Below are 18,037 nucleotides of genomic sequence, written 5' to 3'. Positions count from 1 at the left end.
AACATGCGTAATTGCCTTCAGCTGGCGTTCTTTTACAGTTGACATTGTTGAGGCGGCGGCGGCGGCGGCGGCGATCGGTGAATTGAATATGCAGCTTGGTTCACAATGGCGGTCGTAATTGAAATATGGTACGAGTGAGGGGAAGATTACATTAGAGCTCCTCGATAATCACCTGACAGGGGAGTCATTGAATTGACAATCTGCCGCAGCTTTTTGGGGAGCGGGCAAGAGAGAACGGGCCAAGGGAGGGAGGGAGGGAGGAGGGCGGGTGCAGGGGTGGGGGGAAGGCATCAGGCAGAAGTAGAAGGGGGGGGGGGGAAGAATCTTGGCTGGCTCACTTCTTCAGAGCAGTCCTTGGTTGCCAGCCTGGCATTCCTGGGTGCTTTCTATCACCACATTTACCCCCCCGCTCCCTCCCACCCTCCCCCTTAGATACTCACCCCTCCACTGCTTTGAGGAGACCACTTCCCCTTTAAGAGCTAACAGATGGCTATCCGCTGCTGCTGGATTTAACCTCATTTTCATTCATATTTTTATTGCTTTTTTCTTCTTTTGCAGCGCGTGGTACCTTTCCCTGGCACCCGAGGACCGCCGGCAGTCAGGTGAAACGGAAGTGATTCATTGAGGGAATGTGTGATTGTAAAATCTCCATGATTAAATCAATGTTTGGAGTTCTCTGACACTCCCTCAAATCACCCTTTAGCCCCCGCGGCCCTTTCACTTCCTCGCCCTAGAGGACAGCAGGGAGGGAGGCGTTCTTTCATTAATATTTCAAAAAAACCACACAGCGCCAGTGTCGGCCCGCTACTGAAGAACTGATGCACAAAAAAGACAGTAGGGGCCACATTCATGTCTACCTCCACCATGTAGACAGTGCTGTTGTTGTGGCCAAGGTAGAAAGGAAACAAGGAAACCTTGCAGGTGCCTCCTCTCTTTAATCTACCCCCCCCCCCCCCCCCCCCACCATTATCTTATATTTGGGTATAAACACACAGACTGTGCAACCCGATAATATGCAATTAAAAACAAAGATCATTAAAAAGTTATTGGTGTCTGCCTAATTACTATAACTTTACCCCCCCTTATAATGAGCGTGCATGGGTATTGATTCGAAGCAAATCTCCCTTTCCTCCTGGAAAAAAAGCAGGTAGTTACTTTGTGTTAAATCATTAATATAGTAATGATTTTTCCAGAACACTCTCAATTAAGACCCGAGCAGGAAATGACCCAGGGGAGCCGAAGCTCACGCTCTTAAAAGTGTGATGTTCCAAATATATCCTGGCCTCTCCCTCCCTCTCGCCAGAGAATATGGATAGGGCCGAGCCGCGTTTCTGAATAATTTAAAGAGGAGCTGGTTGATTAGGTTGTGTGTAAATGTGTTTCCGTGTTAAAGGTCTGCACCTTTAATGTAATACAGTATGTGCTAATACACCACTGCATTGCACTGTGTGTGTGTCTGTGTGTGTAGGAAGTGTTGCAATAGTGAGGTTTGACCTCCTGTAGGATCATAATGAAGGAAACGAGATGAAATAAGAATAAAGGTTCATATTCAGAAGATGAAAAGACAAACCATTCTCTTCAAAATGGTAAGCAATCAGCAATATACGTGAATATAAATTCACCCACCAAACAATCTTCCTGTAACTCAAATGGGTTCGATAATGGCCCATTCGTGATGATCGAGTGTTAGCATGCTAATATTTACTAACTAGTATCAAACACAACGTAGCCTGCAGTTCAGGCTGATGGTGATGTCATCAGTTTTTAACCCTAAGTATTTATAACCTAAGAATGAAAATAGATGAAAAGTTCTAGGGGATCACCATAGTTACTCTAATGCATCAAGAGGGGAACATGAATGTGTGCACCAAATTCCATGGCAACCAAGATATGTCACTCAAAACCAGAAGAAAGGTGAGGAGAATCACCAATGTCGTTTTGCCTGTATTAAAAATGTTGTGCCAATCCATCGCCGAAGGGTCAGAGGTCAGGGGATCAGCTCCGGAGTCAGACTCTGTGCACAATGTCTGTACCAAATTATTTCCCTAGCAGTTGTCAAGACTCGTCACGAGAACAACGTTTTTTACACGTGGCTAAGATACAACTGAAGTAAGCGCCCTCCCACGCCTCAGCGTACTGACAGTAAGAGTTTCAGAGATCAGACACTTCCTGTCTCTTTCATGATTTTCAGCTTGGCATATGTCAGCAGCTTGTTTGCCTCTTGTAATTCAAATCCTGCTTGTCCCTGACCTCCACCCCCCCCCCCCCCCCCCCCCCACTACGCTCTCCCCAACATGCTCCAACAATTAGATCACTTGTCGGGCCTATTGTCTTAACACCTGCAAGAAAATCTGTCTCAATTTCCCCCCTCTGCCTCTGACCCAGTCTTCCCCTGTGGCCCCCGCCGAGACGCTGGTCTCGGCCCCAAGCAGCTTCTGTTTCTGTCGGGAGGCTCCGTGGTCGCTGCCATCCCACCACGCATTGTGCCCGTGCCAAGAGCATGTGCCAGTTCACACCCCCGGTAGCACCAAATACTTGTTGTGACCCTGCCTCGTCTTTTCCTTTGCGTTCTTTTTGCGGCCCCTGTGCCAAACACACACAGGGCTCAAGTACAGACACACACACACACACACACACAAAACCCATCTCACTCTCCTTCTCTCAGACCCATAATATTCACTTAGCGAGGACCAAGCGGGGTCGGAACAAAGAGCCCCTTCGGGGTCGGGCCAGTGATTTGTTATAGTCTCCGTAACCGCAGTTTATAGCAGCATTTCTTTTGAAATGCTTTGACATTTTACTTCCTATATTCCTTTAGACGGTTCCGTGGGTACAGTGTGTCATCTTTGTTTGACTTCATCACACGTAAAGGGGCCGTTTTCACTGGGTTTGAATGTCATCGCCTCGGTAACCGGCAGCTTTCTGGCAACAACGCAGAAACGGCCAATTTGTCGTTGGAATGTGTGTCAATATAAATCTATCAAACCCCTCTCAGACCCATTAAGGACTTCAATTTTCATGTTTTTTTAATCCTTGGTGTAGGCCTTTGTGCCATGTGCACACCTCTACCTGTATATATTGTGTATTTTGGGTGTTTTCAAGTTTTCCAGTATTGGGTGCTGCAAGATTTCGTGAAACTCTTAAACAAAGTCTCCAAAGAGATGTTTTTTAAAAAAATCAGTGACTCAAATGGAAACCCACTAAGTTTGTAACACTGGTTTCGATTACGTCACCAGGGGGTCATTTACAGGCAGAGAGGTCATAATGGAGACAAACCAATTATAGAATCCTGAATAGACTAAACTGTAAAGCTTGTATGACACACGTCTCCCCCCTCTGCGGAAACAGACAATCGTCTGTCTGACCGGGAAACATAGCAAGCCAATCATGTTTGTGTTCTTTGTACCAAGAGTATTCACTCTTGAAGACGATTGAAGAGCCACCCTGTTTTTCACTAGTTACACAATTTAAATGTGAAGCAGGAGCAGTTGACTTAAAGGAGCAGTTAGTGATTCTGAAGCAATACACGTTTTTGTCAAAATCTGCGAATATTTCCTCACCATCCATTAACTGTGGCTTTTGTGTGTGCGCCGGGAAAAAAGATTCTGGGTTTTTCGACGCAGCCCGGACTCCGTAAATCGAATAAGAAAAAAATGGTGCGGACCGCACCACGCAACACTGCGCTGCAACTCCGCAGTTTTGGCCCCGTGGTTAGTGCTTGATTACAAACTTAAAAATGAATCATGCACACGTCATGGCTATTGCTTTAAAAAAAAAAAATGCACACATGCACAGGGCATACAATGTTAAATCTTCAGTATTCTGACTAAAGAATGAAAATAAATGATGGAACTACCCTGAGGATAAGGTGCAGGCAGTAAAAAAACAAATCCAAGCTAATCCGAAAGCAAAGATCTTCCCATCCCGACTCCGCGGGGATGAAGTATAATGAGGGTACACGACCTGTAATGATTTTTTTTTACTTGCGAGTCCGTGACATGGAAAATGTTTCAGCTCCCCCGCTGTACATACTTACAACATCCAAAGGACAGTGTGTCACAGCATGGCATTCATGTTCATGTGACATTATCAAAATGCTCATATGACAGCACACCAATTATGAATCCTGACGAGTTCGACACCGGAAAACATCTTGCACTTCCACCGTGGCTGACGTGACCTTTTTACCGTGATCCCGCGTTCTCTGGATAGACGTCCCCTCCTGTGACGTCCGGCCTTTCTATTCATAGCTCCCTCTGCATCCATCCCAACGTAAATCCCATTGGGCGGATGTTTTGTCATGGACGCTTGTGAATGTTTTTTGTTTTTTTTCTGCTGTTATTTATTGGCCGCTGACAGGGCCATGAATTCCGGGACCAAAGCGAAACTCATATTGTTATCAAAAGCATAAAATTCCTATCACTTTAGGTGTCAGAGCAGAGGCAAGAAAATGAAACAGGTACTCATAAAGGCAGCGGGTGTTGTAAATCAGCCAAAAGGGGCCAGAGCAAGGAGACGCTTGATTAAATAAGGGGGAATTAGGTATTTTTGCAAAAGCAGGAAATAACATTGATGTATGCCCCTGTCAGCAGCGAAGCTTGACACTATTGTGTATTGTTTATTTTTCTTGTTCGTCCATACTATATCAATTTCCCTCTGAATGAATGACACGAGTGGGAGAAAACCCCGTGTGCTCCAGAAAACTTGGGGAGGGAGGACTCATCCGGGATCAGAGTTTTTTCGCCTGCTCCGGTTCCCTTTGCAATTGAAACACCAATCATAAGCTTTGTTTACCGGGACATATGTGAAATGAGCCCATAGGATTACTGTTTTCTTTTCCTACAGCGCCATAGGCATCAAGAGGCAATTTAAGGTCAGTCAGGGGTGAGACACTTTACTAGTTTTACACCAGGGTGCAATACAATTCCATTGCTTTTTAAGGAAAATGACTTTTTGGTAAATCATTTCTATTTTTTCCGCCATCTGAGTGCCAGATATCTATTAAACGAAAAGTTGTTGTTGGGGAAAACACAATAAATCCTCACGCTTCACCCGAAATATTCAAACACAACAAACAACTTGTGTGGCCCGTTACACTGCCAGTTTGAAAACTTCCACCATGGAACCACGCTGGCAAAAGTAAAAGACAATTTCATTAGCACTTCAAAACCTGTGAGCAGGGGTGTAGCACCAAATTCTGGGGCCCTATAAATAAGCAGTCTCTGTGGGTCCCCCACAGGTATGATGCTGATTAATTTATGATACTGTGTGTGTGTTCTAATAGTAACTAGCTAGCTAACGCCTACTGTATTCAGGGAGTAAAATTTACAGTTAGCTAGCTAGCAATAGCAGCTGTGTCGATCTCAGCTAGGTAGCTGCTGGCTAGCTGTCGTAGCAGGAGTTTGCTAATAGCTAGCCACCTTTCTTTTGAAAGAAAAGAATTAACAGTTGTTTTCCCTTGGTTTGTTTTTAATGTCTTTCTTTTCTGTCTTTTCTCTTCGGGGACCCAGAGTTTTCTTTCTTGAGGGAAGACGTTACGAAGTCGTTGGTCTGTAGATTAGCGGACTAAACCATTTTGCGCCTTTTCGTAAGAAATGAGAGGGCCCTCAGAGAACCTCCACTATTTTTTGAAAAACAGTACATAGTTCAGTCTCTCAACCAATGTATCCAGCCAATTTTTAATAATCTAATTACTTAGAAAACACTCATTACAAATGAGTGGGTAGCCTGGGTGCTGGATAGCCTGTCCCCTTTGTCCCCCCAGTGCTACGCCCATGTCTGTGAGCAAATACTTTAAACATGACACAAAACTGTCCAAATTTTTTTTTATTATTATTCCCTCCTGTAGTTGTGTCCTGTATGCAAAGTGATGAAATAGTGTTTGACTTATTGCCGGTGACACGTCTTTCTCTAAAAGCACATTTTGCACTGCCGCAAATCCCCTGCTTCAGGTTGCTCTTCCTGAAACATATGATTTCAGTAACGCCCCCCGTGCTATGATTCGGAGGTGTCCGCATGGCTGATGGGATCGGTGAACTCTTGGAGAGTGGGGTGACGACCTTCCACCTCATCCATCACCCGGTGATGGACATGGGAAGCCGGTCCCTGACAGGTTGGGCTGGGGGGGGTGAGCAGGGGTGCAGGGTACAAATGGGGTTAGGGATGGGGGCTTGGAGGGGGATCTCTGTTACCACAGCATGGCGGCTGGAAGAACAAGGGGGGGAGAAGAGTGTGGATTGAGGTCAGTGATGTATGATCGGGGTTATAGATGGATCACAGTTAGCCTGGTTAAATGTTTGTGTGATGGACAAAGATGGATTATCTGACCCGTCTTGTGTGTGACAAATAAACAAAAAGTTATTCTTCAGCTTTTTTTTCCCCCGCCGAGGACACCACATGACATCACCCCCTTTGGTACAGTTCCACCGCTGACACAAGAAAGAGCAACCGGGTCCAATTCAAATGATGACGATCTGACAATCAGGAGCAGTTGTCACTCCACTCTCCAAATCTTGCCGAGGTATAATGAGCCTGCGAGGGCCACTTTGTTCCCGACGGGGGGCCGACGTCGTCGGTCTGACGAGAGGGAGCGGCCGAGGAGAAGTTGACTCGGGTCCGAAGGTGCTCGTCTCCTCTGTGGACTTCTGCTCGGCGGAAAGCCCACGCTGCCATCGCACGCCGGGCGTGGTCGCACGCTGTGCGGACAATGAGAAGCAAACCTCCAACCGACACGACCAGTATCGAGCGACACCACGCCGCGAAGCGAGAATGTGCTGCACACACAAACACACACACACACACACACACACACACACACACACACTAGTGGGGAATGGGTTCAGTGACATTTGACCCCCGGCCATCCAAACGCCTGTCGACACCACCATGGTTTTTGTGCATGACTCATGTGATCATATGTTTTCCTCCGTCTGCTGACCTAAATGCAATCATGTCTAGACACCTCTATATTGTGCAGATCATCGTGCAAAAGTTTGCTTTTTCAGGAAGTTCAAAAAAGACTCCTTCCCCCTCGTGTCAGACGGTAGCTTCACGCCTGGCAGAGTGAAACCAGGAACAGGTCCACGGGGGTGAGCTGCGCCGCTTCACTCTCACTCGTGAAGCCGTGGTTTCACTGTTTGTTCTCTCGACGCTGGTGTTGATCTCATCCCATCAACTGTGTCGTGTTTTGATGTTTTTATTCATGTATGTGTTGTTTTTTGCCGAGGCCGAAGTCTTTGCCTTGCTACGGAGCACACAAGGAGCCTATCTTGTCTTAGAGAGCAAATCAGATTAGATTCTTAGTCTGTGAATAAGGATAAGCTATTTTTATATAACAACAGGGATTGACACAGATACTGTACGTTATAATCTTCCAAGATGATTTACTCTTGATTGATCCTGTTGTTGCCTTCTTTTCTTCCTCTGTTCGTCAACATATTTGCGCAAATAACTACATATGTCTTCATCATGTTCGTGCCGGGGTGCGATCTGTTGTTACATGTTCTGGATTAACGCCAGTACACACACACACACACACACACACACACACACACACACACACACGCACGATACACATGTTGTGCGTGTGCACTGGGTGAAACAACAAGCTGCCCTTGCTTGTCTTCTGCCGGCCAGGGCCCTCGGTGGGATGGGCAGTTTGTGAAATGACAGGACATGCCAACAAATTGCATCACTTCTGGCTGTGTGGCCGAGGACAATGGGCCACCATATGCCGACGTGGGGGAAATGAATGGAGCTCATTTGTGCTGGCACCCCGAGCCCCCCCCCCCACCCCCTCCCCGACCCTGCTGGGGCCGAGGCCGACACAGACAGACGAGCCCACCCTCTGCCACGGCGCTGTGCTGCTGTCCACCACCGGATCCCACAAGACGACTCCCTCCCAACAAATGTGTCGCTTGAATTGCTGTGTGCTGTATGGAAATTCTTTTTTTTTTTTTAAAAGTTAGTTACTTTGGTGACATTTCATTGCGCAATGGTCAAACATATATTTTTTTTTGAAAAACCTTTCAATTACAGTAAATCTGCAGGGTTATTGTCAGAGTTAGTTTGGAAGATGAGTTATATTAATAACAACATGCATCACACGCTTTTCATGTAAAATTTATAATGACACACACATACTTTTGTGTCCTTGTCTGTCTGTAAAAAAGCCGATCTGTGTGCAAGTTTTTGTTTATCTGTCCTTGTGTGTGTGTGTGTGTGTGTGTGTGTGTGTGTGTGTGTGTGTGTGTGTGTGTGTGTGTGTGTGTGTGTGTGTGTGTGTGTGTGTGTGTCGGCCTGGGATGATAGCAGATGATTAAGGAGTGGCTGCTCTGTTGACATGAGATACTAATGAGGATGAAATGAGAAGGTCAGGGCTGTTCTCCAGGAGGGGAGTACCCCCCTCCCCCCACACACACACACCCACCCGCCAGCAACACCCCCCCCCCCCCCTTCTTCTCCCCTTGTTGTACCCCCCCAGTTCCCTCCCTCCTCAGGATGGTCGGCTAATTCTCCTCTTAATCGGCACAAACCAGTACACACACACACACACACACACACACATCCAGGCCCTCTGATGGAGAACTCTGCGTCTCCACAATGGATGTAATTAGCAGCTCAACAAGACTGAAGCTCAGCGTTATGATGAGCACCTCTGAATCTGACCACGCTCTCCGGCCTCTGATGTCAAAAGATTCTGCGCTTGCAACAAAACCGACGTCAAAAAAGTTCACACATTAGTTTACACATTAATTTCAAGGAAGAATATTGAATATTCTTATTTTAAAACATTTTATTTTTACCATTATTTATTTTACCATTTTAAGCCCAAAAGTCTGAAAGTCCCACCTGCAGCCTCTGGGGGCTTTGAGCAAGAGGAAGCATCTGTGTAACTAATATTACGAAATTATCCCCCGAAAGTACAAATGCAAAGGCACATGCAATAATAATGAGTCATATTCTGATGTGTTCATATCATTCAAAAGTCATGAGCATGCTCATTGTGGTGGCTTTTATTTTTGGACGGACTGTCTTCCAGCCCAAAACTTTAACATGTGAAATTCTTTTTGCATAAAGGCTTTTCCTATAAACGTGCTGACAGAACTGACAAAATAACAAACAAATGTAAAAACATAGGTCCCGTGTTCACTGTTGAACTACTACAGGTGCAGGCCAGCAGCAAAAAACAAAACCGGCTGTCAGTCATCACCAGAAAAAAACAGAAAGAAAGAAAAAAATCAGTTATGCAGCGACGGAGGAATGTGATGGCGGGACATCCGGACAAAGGTAGGAGTGATGGCCGCCCGCCCAGCGATGCAGCGGAGCGACCTGTGTGAGTGCAGGGGGGAGCTCTTATTAATGGAGGTGTGAGGGTCTCTATCAGCATAGTGAACTGTTGACCCCCGACAAGGGGAAGGAAGTGCTCGGCCAGCTGCACGCCATTTTTCATCTCTCTGATAGACCCCTCTCCCTCAGAGGGGGGGGGGGGGGGGGGAGCGGGCCGGGATAAAAGAGAGGGAGAAAGGGGGCGTGTCCAATAATAGGAAGAAGTTGGTCCTGTGAAGTGTGGCGAAGTGTTTGATGGAGGCCTCCTAAGCTGTGACCCCTGTGATTTTAAAGAGCACCCAGCTCACCTCGTTAATCAAAGGCTGATGCGTATCACAGTGACCCCCCCTCTTCCTGACACCACCCTAAACCCCCCGCCCCCCCCCCCCCAGCCAGGTCCTCGTTGCACTTTGTCATTTTTCACAGGAGGCTCATGGGAAGATAATGATCCTCGGGTCGCCACCGAGTTCAAGAGACCAAATGTAGAGGAAGGTACATGTATGTATGTATTTCTTCATGGTGTGTGTGTGTGTGTGCATGTTCAGCAGCGTGTCCGCGTCGATAAAACGGACAGACGGGGGTCAAGATCGTTGTCCATATAAAAACGTGGCTTGGTGTCTGTCATATATGACACATGATACTTAATGATGCATTATATCGGCGCTCATTAAAAGGGGAACACAGGGTTTATAGGCCTCGGGAGCTCCGCGGCAAATGTGAAAGAGGTTGTACAGAGTCTGTAAAGGCAGATGCATCAAATCGGATTAACAGACTCAAGTGACGCTTCTTACGTCCGAGTTCCTCGGGGTTAAAAACTACAATTTTGAACATAAAAAACCCCCCAGAAATAATATGGAGTGTGGAACTCTTTATCCCACCTGAGGCTACGTTAGCTGCTAAAAGCGTTACATGGGCAAATCTCACCACTGAACCGTCTGCACCCAGGTTGCATTGTGGGTAATGTGGGCACCGGGTTATAACAGAGAAAAAAGAATGTGAAGAAGAATGTGTCTCAATCTGTATGTTTGTCTTGTTTGGTTCATCTGTGAGAAGTTTTAACGTCCCAGTTGTATGATGGTTGCTGTGTCTTATTGTTTTCATCTTCACATACTGAATATTTATTTTTCAGGAGTTTTGCTGTAACGCAGGAGTGAGCTTCACGCGTTCCCAGAAAGCCATCTCACGAGGCCTGAATGAACTATAGATATGGTTTGTAATAAACAAAATACTATATGTGAATATTCCCATGTTTATTAACCCACCACATTTCGGTTAGACAGGAGGAGACCTATTAATAGAACTCACGTGCAAATTGAAACCTCAGGATTAATGTGTTTTTGGCAACATGCGATTTCTTCCTCTCCTCCTCCTCCTCCTCCTGGCGGGCATCTCACGTTCCTCTTCCTCCTGAAATGAACAATAGAGGCAGGTGTGGAATTTTATAGAGAAGATGTTCTTGAAAGCGTTTTCATTTTACACGTCAAAGTTCTTACTGTAGGTTTTTTTGTTTCTGTTTCGAAGTCTTGCTTCAGTCCAGTGTGATTGCTCTGTTTGGTCAAGAGTAAGGGAAAGAGAGAGAGAGAGAGAGAGAGAGGGAGGAAAAATGAGCCTGCCAGTGGTTAATTGAGCATACAGATTCCTAATGTGTCAGGCGGTGGCCTCGCAGATGAGGGATGGCACTTCTTTTTTTTTCACACGACGCATCTTCCTTTGTTTCCTCTTTAGGGCTAATGAAGTCGGTCGAACAGTCGCCACCTGGGCGGGACGCTCAGACACCAGAGAGACTATCACCATTCACAGAGTCGACCAGCGAGTCACCATCTTCCACACACACACACACACACACACACACACACCCTTGCCCTCCACCACCACCCGCAGCCAAAATACACACACACACACACACACACGCACACAAGTTGGGTTATTAACTAGACATTTGTGATGAACTCACACTCTGCGCCGACGTTTACAGCAGATTCATTACCAAAGGCGCAGACCTGTTTATTTTTACTGTCTCAAAACAGCAAGCATCCATTACACAAAGTTACTTTCTTTTTTTTCGTCCCCCGCTCGTCTTTTCTCTCTCTGCGTGCCTTGAGGTCGCCCACTAATGAGCTTCACGCGGAGGAAAAACGTGGAAGCGATTAGATGAGACCCGGCTGTTTGAACAAGCAGGGTGATGATACTGTACCTCATGATTACACGCATTTGTATCAGCAGAAACACGGCGAGCCAGAACTCCGTCTGCGGGGCCTTCACAGCTCTGTGGGGCCGGCGGGCTTCACGTGGGTTCACCTGAAACTACTGAACGACGGCTGCCGCCGCTGCGCTCGGCCCCCGTCTCCTTGTGCCGCTTTAGCAGGGTGGTTGTGGACCCCCTCCATCGACACCTCTGTCCCTCTCCTCTCCGCTGTGCCAAGTGGCTGTGGTCACCCAGACGTGTTCAAGGTGCTCCGTGACCATATGTTTGCTCATTGGGGAGCGGAGCGGGGAAGGGCTGGACTCCACGACCTTCATCCGGGGGTTGAGCCATGAACACTCCAGGCGCCGCTCGGCTTGGGTTCATGCCAGGTGAGCAGTGCCCGAGCATCCCCACACGTGAAACGGGAGCTCAACCGAGCGACGCGCCCGGCCGGAAGGTGGAAGAGGAACGAGAACGTGAAGGTGGGGAATTGTGCAACTTCGTGGAAGAAAACAAAGCCACACGCGCTCTTCTGCACTCTGCGGGGCACTCGTTTTGTTCGGAGCGGAGTTTAGCCGGGTGACCGGGTTTTTCTGAACCTGCAGAGGGCCGCCAGCCTCACGTCCTCCAGACGGGAGAAAGTGGGAATAACAAGGTTTTCACATACAGCAGCTCAACAATATTCTCATGTACATGCTGGATTGATGTAATCGCCTCAATTAAAGTTAAGGATGAAAACATTTGAGGCAGATTCTTTATACAACGAGTGCTAAGCATACTCAGGTTTTCAAGATGCCACGAACAAAATCTCTGCTGGGACACGAGTACCATTTCTCAGCAGTGGTGATATGATATGTCGTGTGTGTGGCAGACACATTCATATTTCCTATAAATTACTATCCAACTTCCATGTTTCACTATATACCGATTCCTTTTTTTTTTTTTTACATTCCACTGTGGCAATTTCCGGCAGCAGAAATGCCTCAAATAGTGGCAACGGTTCCCTGTTTTAGTTCTTCTGTCGGGTTGTGAGTAGAAGTGGTGCGGTTTCACAAGCACTTACTGTCAAGGATCATCATAATTTACTGTGAGTTTTAGTTTCAATTTTTGCACTGTAAAAGGTCACGGCCGGGGCCAAAATAAAAAAAACATTCAAATATGTTTTGAGATAATGAATTGTGCATCTAAAGTTAACATGTTAAGTGTTTTAAATGGAAATATTTGAAGCTTATTGGATAAAAAGGTAATTGCAAATATAAGATTTAGAATTTTCAAATCATCAAATCATATTGCTAAAGCTTCATAAACCCTTTTGTGTGTGACTTATATTTATTTTTTTCTAAATGTTCCATTACTTTGCATATATACATATAATATTAAAATGAATCATTATTTATTCTATTGTATTTTGTTTTAATCTCTTTTAACACTGTCTCCTCTCGTAAAGCGGCAGATTAAAACCGGCGCTGATAACTCAAAATGTCGGCGCAGCGGAGTCAAGGAGGAGATCTTCATGGGGAGGGGAGAGGGGCCGAAGGAAAATGCCATTACTCTCAAGATAATTTAAACATGTGCTGGCATTTATCTTGGTGGTCCATGTCCGAACGCTAATGACAAACCGTTGTTATTAGTGGACTGACTCAAAGCCAAAGGCATGCCCACCCAAAACTGTAATCCACTAACGTTCCCCGCACTCTCTAATGTGGTATCACAAAGAACATACACGCGATGCATATAGGTACGGTAGTTCTTCAAAGTGGTCTGAATAAAGAGTACCACAGCATGGATTTGACGTGTTGTGGTCTGAGGCTTTCTCTCTACATCTCAGTCCTCCACCATCAAACTTTATTTTCGTGGGAAGATTAAATATGTCGGCTTGAGAACTCCCTTTAAACTATGAAATGACTGCTGTCACTGACACACAGACCCCCCCTGTACACACACACACACCACGCTCCCCTGATTTTGGATGGATAGATGGTTCGGGGAAGAGGAGGTGGAGGGACGGGGGGGGGGGGGGGGGGGGGGGGGGGGGGCTGAAATATATAATCTCCTGAAAAGAATGAGGCCCTCTGGGATTTTCTCAAAGTGGCCCCTCTCCGCACTGAGCCCAGGGAAGAGTGCTGGTGCTGGTGGTTGCATAGTGTGTGTGTGTGTGTGTGTGTGTGTGTGTGTGTGTGTGTGTGTGTGTGTGTGTGTGTGTGTGTGTGTGGTGGTGGTGGTGGGGGGGGGGGGCTAAAACATGACCACTCCTCACTGTAACCTGAGTCAGGAGGGGGCCAATCTGTCAAATAATTAGCCGTTGCCCGGCACAAAGGTTTTATTTGCAGGAATTTCATCACGGCAGGATTGAATAATATGTCTGTGTATTGTGCGGGGTCATGGGAACATCATCTCTTACTGGTGGCCCATAAAAGACGGCTAAATGATAATGAGAAAAGGCTCCGGTAATTCAATTCCTCAAGCTTTGGTTTCCATCTTCCCCCCCCCCCCCCCCCCGCCCTCCCTCCCTCCCGCCGCCTCCCTCTCACTCTTTTCTGTCCTTTCTCTCAGCTCAGCTAATTGCGGAACTTCATGTTGACGCTGAAGTGGCTTCATTCAGTGTGCAGGAAAAAAAAGAAAACACACACACACACACACACTGTAGTACGAAAAACTATTTTGTCTTATGTTTTTCTTCTTGCTCGCTGGTTGGTATGTCTGGTATGTAATTTAATGAAGGAACAGTTATCGTCCCAAGGTCAGATGTGCCATTGTACACTGTCAAAATACCAACAAGCCATGTTAACCCATGAGTGTAAATAAATAAATAATTGGGAACAAAAAGAGATAAATACTTCACAGATCATATCAAATAGTTTATTTTAAATGCCTTAGATATTTTTGCTGGAATATTGATTTCTAAAACAATAAATGAATAGATGATCAGCGACGCGTGTGCCTCCCACTCCCCAAACCCACCGGCACCGGTTGTCTTTTTTCCCCACATTGACCCCTGACCTCTGAGAGCAGGCAAGCAGGAAGTGGATAGTGTTAAAAGGGATTGATTGGTTTGTGGTCTGTAGATGATTGTTTATATCATGCCATACTGGAGGTTTGACCCCTGGCGACCCCTCCGCGGACCAATCCGCTGAGAGCCGTGACCTGCGTCCATTTGCAACGGCGCTAATTAGCTCTGACGGGGCCCCGGGTTTTTGCGTCCGGGTTGTAAACTGAAGCCCTGCAGTGCCCTGATTGAAGAAAGACGCGGCGCGGCCTACCTACCAACGCCCCCCACCCCACCGCCCGAATGTCAAACACATTAAACTTAATGTACCAGCAAATCTTACTCAATTATTTGTATGTTGTTGAGTTGTGTGCACATGTGTGTGTTTATGTGGGCGTCTGGTGGCCCTAAACGCTCTTCATACGTCAGTGTATGTTCAGCTGTCGGAGTACACTCAGGCATGCTGGTGTTTACATGTGAGAGGGGGGGAGACGAGTGGGGGGGGGGGGGGGGGGGGGGGGGGGGCCGGCGTGTCCATGTGGGGATGAGGTTACACATCCTGCAAAACACACATTTTGGAGCGATGAGGAAACTGGCCTGTAAGTCAAATAATTGGATTATTGCAGGCCTGTGATCTCGCTAATTATAATGAAAAGCAAGTTTACAATTTTCCAATTATTATTCCATGCCTATTCTGTCCCTCGCTAATAAAGAGGAGCACTGATGCAAAACAAAATGCGAGGGACTCCATTTCCTGCCCGTGCCTCGGAGCTATTCGGAGATGAGGGATGTACACGCCCTCAAAATATCCCCCCCCCCCCCCCCCCCCCCCAGTACCCCACATGAAAACCCCTGACTGCAGAGCATGCACAGGTCCCGGATAAGAAAGTGTCACCGTTGTTTTGTTTTTTTTCCAGATATGCTTCGAAAAGAGGGAAATTATCGATTCAGTTTTTACACTAAATCACGAGTCGTCTGGTGTAAGACACATGAAAAAGGACAGTGGAATTTAGCTTATGTGCTTCATTCCTCCCGGTGCCCTTGGTTACCAGGCATCAAATTGACACGAGTCACTCACTCTGCCTCTGACAAATCATTGTATTAAATCTCCTCCCCTCACAATATCTTCCACCCTGTCCCTGGTCCACACACACACACACACACACACACTCACACACACACGTGCCTCTTAGTATCAGTCGCTCATACGTCTCTCTGCGCGGCCTGTCAGTCTTTGACCAGATTCCCTGGATCACAGTACATCTGACAGTATTTCATCGAGGATTTGAGGATAAGCGGGAGGATTTCGGCTCGAGCTCAGAGCTTAGCATGAAAAACGCCGCTCAGTGTGAAAAGCAAAGGGTTTACATGATGTGGGATCCCCTCACCCTCACCCCAACCTTTTTTTTCTTCTTCTTCTTCTTCCTATGTCACAACCTTGCTGTCTCTCCCCCCCCTCTCTCTCTCTCTCTCTCTCTATCTCTCTCTCTTTACTGGCTCTTTCCCTCTTTTGTAGGGTTTTGTTGGTTTAGTCTGCGAGCGGCTGCCTGACCCGACACACAACCAACACCGGCTAACTCCTCCTAAAGGAGCCCGACACAGCTGAACCCCACCGCTCAGTTATTTTATCACCGGAGTCCGAGGGGAAAACAAAGAGGATGTATTTTAATTACGCCAAACCCAGGGGGCTCCAGTATGACTATAATCACATGGAGGTGGAGACAGTGAGATGAGGGAAGGAAAGATGGAGCATGTGGTTTGGGTGGAGAAATGGTGCACCTAGTGTGTGTGTGTGTGTGTGTGTGTGTGTGTGTTAGTGCATTGTGCAGCAATTTTAAAAAAAATAACGCATATTTTGTGCATTTGAGTCTAATTATTAGTCTCATTCATTATTCTTGTAGTTTTGTCAAAGTCAAAGTGACAAAGTCCCGAATGCCATTTGTCTTTTGGTCATGTCGTGTCATAACTGGTCGAGGTCATAATCTGAAGGGGGGGGCGGAATAAAATTAATTGAGCCAATGTGTTGTCAAATTTATCATTTGTAACTTTTGCCAGTTGGGCTGCTAATGGGACAGACATTTCTGCATGAGCATGCGCTGTTTATTTATTTTTTTAAATTTTGGACAGTGATATGATAGATGGGAAATGAAATGATACGACTGGCTTCCCTGTCACCACAAGCCTCCTGCATTACAATTTTATCTTTGTCCAACATTTTTTCGAAAACATAAATATAAGCCACAGTCACTGACATGTTCCTTCATCACTATGAACAGAAGCACTGTAGAGTATTTTGATCTGATCACATGAATACCACTGTTGCTGTAAAGTCAAGTAAATATAATCAAATGAATCCGTCTGCGCTCGGATCATATCTATACTGAAACCCCGTCTTGGAAACGAGGTTGTGGTCGTGTTCCTCTCTCGTTCCATGTGGCGTAGTGAGGTTCTCCTGTGGAGAGACAGTGAAACAAGCTGCTTCTGCATCAAAGCAGCGTTTAGCCTTCAGTCTCTGGGCCCGTGTGTGTGTGTGTGTGTGTGTGTGTGTGTGTGTGTGTGTGTGTTTACTCTCCGCTGTAAAACAAGTCACTGGATTTTCAGCCAAAATGAACTTGGCCGCACACAATCTCCAATAAATCACAGCGGCTGATGTGAACTGAGAGTCTTCTTGGTTCTAATGTCACACAATTACATACAGTGTACGTATAATTACAGTAATTAGACTAACGTCTTCAAATTCCCGTGTTATGATTTCGTCAGCGTGGACTGACGGCGGCTTTTCCCCTGCTGTCTCCTTCTGTGAGTGTGTGTAGCACATTTTGCCGCGGCATACATGTCGAACAGACTCTTACAACAGGTGAAGGGTTAGAATGAACCATCCACACACACACACACACACACACGCACATATCCGCAGCCTAGGTTAACCCTGGAAAATAAAGAAATAAAGGCATTACATCAGGAACCTGAGGAGAATCCCGAATGCCAGTTGCTGGTCGGAAAGATGGATTGCCTGAATTCTCCACCAATCACCAAACAACACATTGGCTGCAGCATTGATTGATGAAGTATTTAAGTCGTCAATCTCACATCACCTGCTTTTCTTCTCTCTCTCTCTCTCTCTCTCTCTCTCTCTCTCTCTCGCCCCAGTGGCCGCAGAAAAGCTGTGCTGTGTCTGCAGATCGGATGAACCCTGACCGACGGGGGGGGGGGGGGGGGGGGGGGGGGGGGGGGGGGGGGGGGGGGGGGGGGGGGCGTAGCAGGTTTTGAGCTGTTGGGGGATCAACAGGGGGAAAAAGGTTGATAACGAGGCTTAATATGGTCATAAAAAATAAGCCGAAGATTGCTAATGCTCCTTTAAGCAGATTGTCTTTTTGAGTTTGTTCCAACCGGCTCACACCGGACGGAGACCTGTGTGAGGTGACGACCTTCAGGGCGACGCGCGTCTTGCTCCGCACACGGGCCTGACGTTCAGTCACTGCGTGTTTCCGCTCATCAAACCAGTCATTTTTCAAAAACTCCACCTCTGGTGCCTCCTC

At 46.7% G+C, this 18,037-nt stretch overlaps 2 long non-coding RNA genes across 7 annotated transcripts in view; one reads left to right on the top strand and one right to left on the bottom strand.

The window, feature by feature from the left end:
- LOC118311189 overlaps positions 1-971 on the top strand; it is a 102,376-nt gene extending 101,405 nt beyond the window's left edge. For 2 of the 4 annotated variants that reach the window (XR_004793926.2, XR_004793927.2), the window contains exon 5: positions 559-970. This is a non-coding gene — a long non-coding RNA (uncharacterized LOC118311189). Of the gene's footprint in view, positions 1-558 lie in introns of all 4 variants that reach the window. The other 2 variants (XR_004793928.2, XR_004793929.2) reach the window with 2 other exon arrangements.
- A 7,999-nt stretch (positions 972-8,970) lies between these two features.
- LOC118311175 overlaps positions 8,971-18,037 on the bottom strand; it is a 51,361-nt gene continuing 42,294 nt past the window's right edge. For 2 of the 3 annotated variants that reach the window (XR_004793924.2, XR_004793920.2), the window contains exons 5-6: positions 10,821-10,874; positions 8,971-10,734 (exon numbers count right to left, since the gene is read on the bottom strand). This is a non-coding gene — a long non-coding RNA (uncharacterized LOC118311175). The remainder of the gene's footprint in view (positions 10,735-10,820; positions 10,875-18,037) is intronic. The other variant, XR_004793921.1, reaches the window with a different exon arrangement.

This window comes from Scophthalmus maximus, chromosome 1 (genome assembly GCF_022379125.1).
Source record: "Scophthalmus maximus strain ysfricsl-2021 chromosome 1, ASM2237912v1, whole genome shotgun sequence".
Classification (NCBI taxonomy): Eukaryota; Metazoa; Chordata; class Actinopteri; order Pleuronectiformes; family Scophthalmidae; genus Scophthalmus; species Scophthalmus maximus.
Note: the sequence above shows the minus strand (reverse complement) of the source record. Positions and strands in the feature narration are given on the sequence as shown.